The sequence below is a fragment of the Anas platyrhynchos genome, chromosome 22 (assembly GCF_047663525.1).
Source record: "Anas platyrhynchos isolate ZD024472 breed Pekin duck chromosome 22, IASCAAS_PekinDuck_T2T, whole genome shotgun sequence".
Lineage (NCBI taxonomy): Eukaryota > Metazoa > Chordata > Aves > Anseriformes > Anatidae > Anas > Anas platyrhynchos.
This window is the reverse complement of record NC_092608.1, coordinates 6,587,676-6,599,297: the sequence shown is the minus strand read 5'-3', so window position 1 is coordinate 6,599,297 and position 11,622 is coordinate 6,587,676. Positions and strand designations below refer to the sequence as shown.

Sequence of the window (11,622 nt, the reverse complement as noted above, 5' to 3'; positions counted from 1 at the left end):
ACGTTTGCTCGGCCTCCTCTGTGCATTTTGAAGACCATTCAGTGCTATTCAGCCCCTTCAGGAGGAAATGTCTGGTTCTAGAAAAATGCATCTTGACTTGATTCAAACCTATGGCCCACCCTGCAGCCCCTGCAACCCCTGTGATGTTCTCTGCAACCCTTCTAACCCCTATGATGGGCCCTACAGCTGGCTCCATTGTCTTCCCTGTTGCTGTATCATTTGCTGATATACAGTGGCATTATTAGGGGCACTACTGTGGTAAGCAGGCTTTAATGTTCTCATTATCACAGCGAAACAGAGGGAAGAAGGTACCACACTTAAAGGTGGAGCAGGAAACATACCTCATCTTGACCTTCAGCTCCCTTCTCTCCTCCACCTTGTGTCTTCACTAAAATCCCCACCCCATCGTGCAATGCTGTGAATCAGCACCTTTCTCTGGAGCTCTCCAATTAAGATTCAGCAGTGCTCGGAGAGCAGCAGTCGGCCCACACTGGACTAATTAATTTTTCCTGCCTGAGTAATTACAGTCCAGAGGTGACCACGAAAGCCAAGCAAATCAATTTGTGTTTTACTGAGATCCTCATCAGTCACGGAGCACTAACCAAGAAGAAAAAATGACCAGAGACAGAGCTGGCCCCCAAACAAGTAACAAAGGGTGCACTGAAACTGCCTGCTGACCTTCCGTACTGGAGACTGCAAAAACAATTCACATCATCTTTTTGTTTTGTTTTGTTTTTCTTTTTCCACAATAAGTCAGTTGCCACAGTCACCCTTTTGAAAATTTTAGCTTCATCTCCTTCACTGGCATGAACACCCCATACATACATTCTAGCCAAAACACTCTTCTAAGATCAGTTTGTAAAGATGAGCATGCTCATTTTGCAAACATCTCAGCAAGCACTGGGAGTGACTTTCCCACTTTCCAAACAGAGGCAATCTGCTGCTCTGCTGAACCAGTGCATTACTGTCAGCAGCTCAAGCTATTTTCTAAAAAAAAAACTTTTCCCAGCGTGCCAAGGACCCAAGTGAAGAATTGTCTCCACATGCAACATATTTGTTGATGCACAACTACTCATGAAATACCTCTCTCAGCCTTAACAGAGACCATCCCAGAGAAATAGCCTCCTGAAATTCTAAGTTTTATCCCTTCCTATCTAATATTTCCAGGTAGATCATGTAAATATAGATGAAGAAACAAATATTTTTGGCTGGTGGTATCACAGAGAAGATGAAATTTTTCCTACATGGAAAAGAGCTGGTACAAGTGGTTATCTCAGAAGTGTGCGTGAGGGTTTGTGGACAGGAGCTGTCTCACTTGGAAGGCTGCAAGTGGGATGGATCTCATTACAGAAGAAACATGATATTGTACCCAACTGGAAGTGATTCCTCTGCCCAGTCAAACCAGGGGGAACAGTCCAGTGTGGTGCATGTGTCCCAGAGACACTAACAAATACACATTCAATCTGAGTTTTGATGGCCAACAGTGGTAAGAACAATTCTGCTAGCTCCACGTGTCTGAGTTTTTCTGAACTCTCTCTTGGCATGCTTCTTCTCTAAACGAAGAGCATCACATCATCTGAGGTAGGGAGAGTCATTCTGGGGAGATGTCTGTCACTTTCTGCTGAAGGGGAAGCACTCAAACCAGTTGACAAACTTTTACCCAAATAAAGGTATCTTGGTTAAACACCAACCTACATGTACATGTGTTTTAAAGAGAAGGGTTTGGCAAGATGCACTTGACTAGTGTTCTCCATTATGTTCAGGCCAATTCAGGCTTTGCAACATCCCAGAGTCATTCCAAATCAGCTCAAGTCCCTTGTCTGACAGCAGAGGATGTTTTCAGCTATCTTGAAAATTCACAAGTCCTCCTGGAGGAAATTACGGATGCAAGTCTGAATATTTGCCAAGAGGCTGCCCTCCTTGCAGATATGGAAAACCACAACCTAAGCAACATTAGGAAGATTGTGGCAAGCCAAATAAAGGAATTTCCTCTCCAGTCAGTACCAGTGAAAACAAATAGGATTTCTTGTGGCTGTTTTGGTTCTTGTGAATAGGTTTGTGGCTATTTCAAGAGGGTATGGATAAAATAGAGAAAGACCAGCTGATGCCAATGAAGACAGTCAGACCTGGGTCACAGGGCCCACAAGGAGAGGTGAAGAGTGGGGTTGGGTTAACCAGGTGGAGAAGGATTTGAAGGAAGATTTAATTGCAGCTGCATCTATTTGAAAGCTGTTACAAAGAAGATTGAACTAAGACTCTGCAGGCATTTTCTGATGCTCACATCATTGGATGTAGTAAGGTATTTGTCACACTGTTTTTCTGTCTTTAATGTAAGGCACTTTCCAGATTTATTTATTTTATTTTATTTTTTTCCTACACTGTCTATTATGGTGCTTTATGAAGACTGTTGATCTGCTGCAAACACACAAGAGAGGATACCAGAAGAGTCCTGTCTCTGGGTGGAGCTCCATTAGGATAATTTACCTTGCTCATTTTCTGGGGTTCACTAAGCAAACTCAAACCATTGCAAAACTTTGTTACTTACATGTATGTAGATATGGATACATACATTTCTGCACACACATGAGAAGCTGAAAAGTCCTTGGCTTAGTGTAAGCACTGCTCTGCAACAATTAAACCATCAGCATGTTATTAACATTATTCTTATCCTAAATCCAAAGCACAGCACCATGCCAACTACTAGGAGGAAAATTAACTCTATCCTAGCTGAAACCAGGACAGAAGGATATGTTAGCCACATGTTTTATTTGACCAGGAAGATGCAACCTTGGAGATGTGCATACAGCATAATATGATTGTTTCTGGGAGCTTTCCAGGATTCTCTTGTTGTGTATACAGTCCTACTGGCAGCCATGTGAGCTGGGATTCACGAAAAGTCAGTGGCAGGGCCCTCAAAGTGATGATTAGCCACACGGACATCAGGATGGCTTGAGAAGAGCACTTCTGCCCCACCATTGACTGGAGGGAATGGCCTCAAGTTGTGCCAGGGGAGGTTCAGGTTGGAAATGAGGAGACATTTCTGCTCAGAAAGAGCAGTCAGGCATTGGGATGGGTTGCCCAGGGAAGTGGTGGAGTCACCGTCACTGGGGGTGTTTAAGGAGAGGTTGGATGTGGTGCTTAGGGACATGGTTGACATTGGTAGTAGGGTGACGGTTGGACCAGATGATTCTGAAAGTTTTTTCCAACCTTAATGATTTTATGATTCTGTACTCCACAGGGAAGAGATGTTTAGCTGAAAGATGCTATTGGTCAAAAACTACACCCTGAAAACAGCCTGCTTCATGGAGAAAATGCCATTCTCTGTTGAGGATCCTATTGAATTGTTTTGCTTGTCTGCCTCAGAGCACATAAACGTTCTAAGGAAAAATTGTACGATGATCAAGGTGTCCTCCATCAGTGGTTTTTGCTCAGTAGTTCAGTGACTTGATGCTCCATTTGGGTCTATAACCTCTCACCTAGAGAAGCTATTTACTATAAAAAGCTGTTCTCACTAACTACGTCAAAGTTGCTGGGTTGGGGTTTTGTTATTTTTTTGTTTTGTTTTGTTTTTGATGGGTGGTTTGGTTTTGGTTTGGTTTGGTTTCTTTTGGGGTGGATCGCATTTATTTTTCATTTATGTTTCCCATGCACAAAAGTTTACCAGGTTTTTCTGTGGTGGCCCTTTTCCAGAATGGACTTTTGTTGCCAACACGTTTGGTTTTGGACTTAACTGGCTTTCAAAGGCCTGCAGATGAGTGTGCACTGAAGAAAGGTTGCGTATGGATAGGCCCAAGTCCCAGGATCAGTGAGCATTTGTGAAGAGGGATGAAATTGGTGGGATTTTTTTTTTTCTTTGCTCTTTCTCCATGTTTCCTTACCATCATTTCCGCTGCTGTCAATCGAAAGGCCTTGTTTTTTTGACTTTACCAACCTCAGCGAAGCAGATACTGAAGGGACCCTGAGGCGCTATTACCACAACGAATGGTGTGCCAAGAGCTTTTTGTCCTTCAGTGTAAGCCGCTTGCAGTATGCAAACCCACTCTGTAAGGTCACAGAGGTTAATAAAAACACAACAAACAATTTATCAACATGGTAATTTGAAAACCACCATTGGTGAGAATTACCAAATTTGCATCCCAGGATAATTATCTTTTACTGTAAGATAGAGCCTCCCCCAAAATTCTCCCACCCTGTGTGCAATGGCACCAAGAAGATGATTTCTCTTGACGCGCTGAACTTTTGAACCCGATGAAGAAATCTTTTTTTTAGTTATACAAGAGAGTCACCGAAAGTTCATTGCCCTTTCTCACATTTGCACCACCAAAGGGACATAAGGAAAAACATCAAGTGTAATATCCATCAATGTTAGAGAGGCATTCAAAATACATCACCGATGCATAAATAAACCAAATGAAACTCCAGTGACAGGAGGATGTTCTGGAAGAACAGAGATACACAACAATATTTAATTATAAATTGCATCAAAATGATTGTCTTCACTCATCAAAGGACTTCTCACAATCATTTCTTTGGTTCAGATGTAAGCCTGAAATCCTGGGTGCTTCCATCCAAAAGCTCGGTATTTTTCTTGGTTCACTGGATACTTTTTCCTGCCAAAGCTCATAAAAATCCAGACACCAATTTACTTAACACAAGGGGTGTGAAATCCCCACTTAGGGAACGTGAATTTAATTGGAAAAAAAAAAAAAAAATCATAAATCCAGGCCACTGAGCAGTTTGAATTGGCAAGCTTTCCTGTGACCTTGATTTTTTTTTTTTTTTCCCTGAAATGTTTTTGCCAGTAGAAGTTGGATGGAAAAGCTCCACTGAAATTGCCAAGCATTAGCTTTTCCTTTAACCAGAGTAGCGGGTGTGTGCCCTTATGTAAGGCAAAAGCTGATTAAAGAAAGTCTTCAGATAGGACTGGCAGAAAAAAAAGTAGATATACTAATTACTCAAGTGTTCCATCTAATGGGAACCCAGGGCTGCCAAGTAAGTGCCATTACCAATGGTTGTGGAAATAAATTTATCTGAAGCATCTTTGTCTCTATAAGTAGTAATTTAATCAGGAATAACCTGTGGCATGGGCTATGAAGAAAATCAGGCTACAAAGTCATAAAGATGCCTTCTGGTGGGAGAGTCTCTGAAGACTCACAGAGGAAGATGCTGCAAAAATATGGCCTACAGATACCCTGGACAGGTAGAGATCAGTTACCATTATTAAGTTCTTATTATTAGTTACCTCTAGTTACCAGAGGTAATGGCAGTGATAATGAAAAATGTACGGGGGGATGCAGACCATGGACTGGTCTTGCACGAAGGAAGAGATGATTTTTACAGCCTGAAGCTGAAAATGGATTGTGGGTGCAGAATAAATATTTTGTAGTCCATAATTCATGGACATGGTCCTTTATTCCTTTCTAATGTATGTCCATCAGTTAAGCAGAATAATACACTGTCACACGAAATTCAAAGAAAGTTAAAATTACTGTATTCCCTCCTTTTTGTACTACTTCAATTGCTTGTTGTGGGATCATTTCTCTAACTCTGCTCGCTCTGTGAACAATATCGGCACACTCTTGTGAGTGAAGACAGACATTTCTTCTTTGTGCATTAAATTTCTTCACGTTAACCTGTATGAAAACAGAGGTAGAAAGTAAGAAATTTGTCACAGCTGGTGATAGCACTTTACTGTCCTATTGATGTTAGCATACTGCTTGTTGTCAGACTCAACTTTAAGTTTAGGCAAAATCTAACTAGTTGGTAGGGGGATAGAAAACACAACAAAATCTTGCTTATAAGTCTTCAATTTCTGGACGTTTCTTAGTCATCAAGTATTTTAACGGCTTTCAGCAGGACAGTAGCTGTAAAGGATGCTGGGGAATAACTACCAGCGCTGTTGCCTGCAGGACTATCAACATGTTAATTTGAAGAGGCGTGTGATCAGAAATAGTGTTGGGTCATCAGGAGACTGTCATTAGCCTGAGCATTGTGCCACTACTGATAGACCAGGCAGCTAACATCCATTTCAATGATCTGCAATAATGCTATGGGAGAGGGACAAACGGCATGTCTGCGAAAATGGTGTGTGCTACCCAGGTAACATTCAGAACATCATAAAAATGCTACTGAAAAAGAGATAATCATAAGAAAATGCAAATACAGGAGAAAGAGGCTCAGCATAGAAAACTGTAAGTACTATGGAATTATTTCAGAATAATTCGAAAGACATTCAGCAAATGAAGCACATGACACAGGACAGGGCAGGGACAGACCTCATCGAAGTAGTTTAATATTGTTTTATCATACACAAAGCAAGGGAAAGAAAAATACCTTAATGGATTATGCCTGATGGAAGGTAGAAAAACAAATGAACAGATCTCTGGGAGAGAGAACCAGTTTCTTTCTGCCCAGTATAAAATGAGACTGCTGTTTTCAAAGTTTTTGAAAGTTGCAGAATGAAAGTCAGGGAGGAAATCAAGTCAGAGCAGTACATCCTCCAGCCCCAAAGTCAGTAGGAAAGAACACTAGAGAATGTACATAAATGACTACTTGACATCTAGATAACTTGTGTTGACTGAGAAAAAAAAGTGCAAATGCACTTTCTTTCCGTGTGGCAATAAAACAAACAAATAAAGTTTACACCTTTCCAGTGAAAAAATTTAATTATTGATTAATCTTCCTTCCCATCCCATAAACATTTAAAAAAAAAAAAAAAAGAGAGAGGGATTTTGACCTCTACAAAATGTTTTTAAGGTCTTGGTTCATCTTCCCCTTTTCTTCCCCTTTTTCATTCCACTAGGCTGTGCTGTCCATATGTATTTATTGTCATGGTACACTGAGATTTGCTGGTTGTTACCAGGGTTCAGAGAATGTTTTATCTGTAACATTCTATTGTCTTTTCCTCAAACACATGGATTTATGCTGTTACTTATTCTTTATATAAACTCATACTTTTTTTTTAAATTTTTTTAATTGTAGCTTTGTCCTCCAATAAAATCAGAATTGTATTCTTCTCCAATAGGATCAGAATTGCTGCCATTTGGGTTTACATTCACCGAGGGCTAATTGCCAGTGGAGCTGAACAATTATATGCACACTTACACAAGAATACACATACACATATATGTATACGTGTGTTACGAATCAGATGAACATATTTCACATTAATAACCCTAAATTTGCGAAGAAGGGAGATTTCAGGGAAGATGAAAAAGAGTCAAAAATTGTGTTATGTTTGGCAATTTTTTTTCAAGAACAAAGAATGGGGTGAGGTTTTATGTTTGTTTTGGTTTTTTTGTGTTTTTGTTTGTTTGTTTGTTGGCTTGTTTTTTTGAATACCAAACATTTACCCATAGACCTTTGCATATTTACTGAATAGTTAGGCTGTTTACTTGTGACATATTTAAAATAAAACAGTCCTACCTTTGGTTCAAAATGGCACTTGTAAGCATTTGTATTCATAAAACAAAAAGGAAAGACACGTAGAATTTGTGGAACCAGAGAAAAAGCAGAAAACGTTATTTTCAGTACCATGAAATTCTTCAGGGAATTTGCACTTATATATGTTTCATTTTACCTAATGAAAACAACAAAACATCAAAAGAATAACAAAAATTCTGTTTTGATTTGAACATACTGCCCTCCCACCCCCCACCCTTTCCTTGGTTTGGTAAATTAGTGACTGATCCTTTGGTTTCCACTGTAAGAATAATGACACTGTATTTATTTCCTTCTCTGCAAATCTTCCCCTAGCATTCAGAGCTCCATAACTTCTGGTGAATAATGTCCTAACAAGCATAAACGTGTCATCTTTGTATATGTGTCCTGATCAGGTTAGCTAAGATGTTATTTTCATCCTGGCCATTTATATATAAGATTGACCGGAAATCTCCTTGTAATTGATTTTTATCAAGAAATCCAAATATCTGGAGTTTTATTTTTTACTGTGCTTGTAGTCAGCCTGGATCTTCATTCAAGTAGTGCTGTATTTTCTGTTTTGATGAATTTCTCCATCACGATCAAAACAAAGCACCTTCTGTATACATTCCAATTTTTAACAAAATACATGTATGGCATAAAAGAATAAGAGAGTGAAATGCAAAACCACACTGCTTAAATCTTATTAAAACAGATGTAAATCAACCATGACAAAGATAGATTTGAGACACCAGGAAATGAAAAAAAAAGAAAGAAAAAAAAAAAAGAAAAAAACAGTTCTCAAAACTGGGAAACAGCGCAGATAAGGATTCAAAAATAATCAATAATATAATAATATATAATAGTTTTATATAATAATTTTATATAATATATATAATAAATAAATAAAAATAAATAAATAAACAACACCACCCCACCCCCAAACAAAAAGAAAGAAAGAAAACCCCAAAATCAGCACTAATTGTCTGTGAAGGTTTGGACAGAAGAGGGTTAAAAGAGATCATTCTGTCTATTCAGATAACAGCTGAGAAGAAAAGATGATGTCTCTTCATATATGCATCTTTTGAAGACCTGTGGCAAAAGCTGCAAGTTGAAGGCTCTTTGTTGGATGCCAGACAAAGCTCCTTTCCCAGAAGAGTGGCGCAGCACTGGGACAGGCCACCAGGCAGGTGGGGGATTTCCATTTGGGATTTCTGAGACTCATCTAGACAAAGCTGTTGTTGCTGTGATCTTATGCTGGGGACAGCTCTGCTGTGAGAGTAAGGTTGGACCCCAGAGACACCAGAGGTTCGTTCCTCCAGCCCCTCCAAGACACTGTCTCTAAATAACCGGGTGATGTGGAAGATGAGGGGACAGCAGTGCAAAGATCCACTTCGCTTTCTGGATGGTTTTCTGCTGAAGCTTTCTTCTGCTAATCCTTAACCCTGGGCAACCTGAGAAATGGGTGCATGGCAGGACACATTTTCTGGCGTGGTCTCATCATTGCTGTATGCACAGAAAGAAAAACTTCCAAGGTCCTTTTAGATCTTTAGACTTCCATAGTCCTTTAGACCCTCCAGGGTCCCCCAGTAGCACACTCCAGGAAAACCAAACTGCTTGGCAGTGTACTTGATGTCCTTTGAGCCCAGTGTCAGCTCAGTCTTTGTTCTCCCCATCCCGTTCCAGACTTTCATCATGCTATGATACCTGGGAACATATGGGAATCTTCACTACAGATGTCTCTGAAAAGATCTGAAATGTTAAAGTTTTTATCAAGTTCTGCTACTAAAAAGTGTGTTAGAAAGAAGTTGCAAATCCTAAAGCTATAGCAGTGCATTAAAAAACAAAACAAAACAAAAAACAAACAAACAAACAAACAAAAAAAAAAAAAACAAAAAAAAAACAACTGTGTGGTAGCTCCTGTCCCTGAGTAGATGAATGAAGAGATGTAGTAGTGAAAAAGGCTGAGTTCTCAGTGGAACTGGCCCAAGAACAAGTTAGGATATATATTATATTTGGTTTGGCTACTAAATGTCCTGACAGTAGTCACATACAAGATAAAGGGTAAAAAAAAGCCTTGATGAGAACAACCAAGACCCACACCCTTACTTGTCTTGGTGGCAGAGGTATGAACAAAGCTGATAAGCACAAATAAAAAAAGTGAAACATACCTGGAGGTAAGCAAAGAAAACAAAACCAGGAAGCAAAAAATGTCTCAAAACTGTGAAAAGCAAATAAAGAAATACAGAAGAGGGGAGATAAATATGCAAAATAGATGTGCAGACAACGAATGTAATGCCTTTCAAAGAAATCTCACAATAGATTTATATCTAGTAATCATAGTAAAACCAACCATTATAGGAAAGTTTGACCAGAAAAAGCCAAGGAAACAAAACATCATACCTGGGACACAAGCAGTGTCTTAAAATATCATGTATTATACATTTATGGTACTAACATGTTCCAAAATGGTAGAGGTATTTTTTTTTTTTTTTTTTTTAGCGCTGACTAGCTCCAGATAAGGGCAGAAGCACACAAACAAACAGGAAGCTGAATGGGAAAGAGACATGAAGGCATCTGTGAATAAGCAGAACTACAAAGACTTCCACTGCATTGTACCAAGGGAGAAAGCGAACGTAGAGCTAAGCAAAGAGAAATTAAAATTTCATGAAGGCTGTAAGGCAGTGTCAGAAACAAACATTATACCAGAAAGGATATTCATCAGCTCAACAACACAGGAATCATTGCTTTCAGCAGTAAATTACAAGAATCATGACACGAAATCAGAAAGAAATAATCCATAAAAAATTCATAGGAGAGAAATGGGCAAACAAACATAAAATATTCAGAGCAGACAGTGTGATGCATCTTAGAGCTAAAGAGAAATCCATTATGATAACCCAGCCTGTGCATTCCTGCTGCAGATATTGTTGCAGTTTTGGAGCTAGCAGTTTCAGAGTATGGTAAGCTTCAGAGGCCACTAATGATGGCATGATCCTGAATGAGGCTGTTAATACCTTGAACCTGACAAAGTAATACTGTGAAGAGCATCAACCACATCAGTTTTTGTGCAGATGTAAGAAGGTCCTTAAAAAATCCTGTAAGTATTTAACAGGCCATATCTGAGGTCTTTTCAGGGAACCACGCCTAAGACTATCACAAATATTAAGGTATGTTGAAGGTTCGTTGCTAGTCCTGTAGTTGAAAGCAGACAGATCCCTCAATCCTGATGTCTGGGAACAGAGACTCTCTTGAGAGGACAGGGAAACCATTCTGGATTTTAAGGTTTCCTTCAAGATGAACTTGACTATGAAGTGTAAATCCAGCTCCATATATGGGTCCCTGGCCTTCATGCTTCATACTTGGTTGACAAGCTGAAGTCAGGCCTTCCCTCCAGCTGAGACAAGAAAGAATTTACAGCTGTGCCTCCTGTAATTCTGCTCTATCAAAAGAGTATAAAAATACTCAGCATATGAGTAAGTGAGCTGCCATTCTACCCCCAGAAGTACACACATGTAGGCGGGAGAGGCAATTAAACAGGTTTCGAGCCGTGCAGCATCTCCTGTTCAATCCAGAAAATCTTGGAGCTATCTATGTCTCCTGGGGCAGAAATATAAGTGCTTAAATAATCACACAGTTTTAGACATCATGATTTAGCCCTTTGGAGCCTGACTTCACATGTGTGTCTGAACCAGGTGGCATCTGCAGGGAGAGCTGAGATGTAATGACAGATCTCCCTCTAATGTCATTCTTTAGGTAAATATCATTTTTGGAACCCTAGACACCCGTGGTAGATTCTGGTTATGCAGCAGTTTTTCATCAAGTGTTTTTCCACTCAAGCTCACTGAGTTATGCATGATTTGTATCAATGTGATGGAAGAAAAATATAAACCACCCAGAAAGCAGTAGGGTGTCTCCATGGAGTGTAGCGGAGAAGCTCTGAGGGAGATTTTGTGCTGCTGTTTGTTGAAAGGAGAGGGGAATGTGAGCCATATATTTCACTGATAATTTCTTACCAGCTGGCTCTCCAGGCAACAATCAGTTACTTGGGGAATGGATGACAGAGGACAGAAACAGCATTATCCTGTAAAGTTCCCTTCTTGGGTCAGGAAAGGAAAAGCTTATCGGGTGGGTATATCAGGTTAATACATGAGACCTAACTGAGATTCCTTTTTAATGGTTTGCTCTGAAAGCAAGGAAGCA

General features: G+C 39.7%; 1 long non-coding RNA gene across 1 annotated transcript; it reads left to right on the top strand.

The window, feature by feature from the left end:
• The first annotated feature begins 2,129 nt into the window (after positions 1 to 2,129).
• On the top strand, positions 2,130 to 9,905 carry LOC110351851 (uncharacterized). The gene is made up of 2 exons (XR_002399847.4): positions 2,130 to 2,299; positions 8,458 to 9,905. It is a non-coding gene; the product is annotated as an uncharacterized lncRNA (long non-coding RNA).
• Positions 9,906 to 11,622: the final 1,717 nt, after the last annotated feature.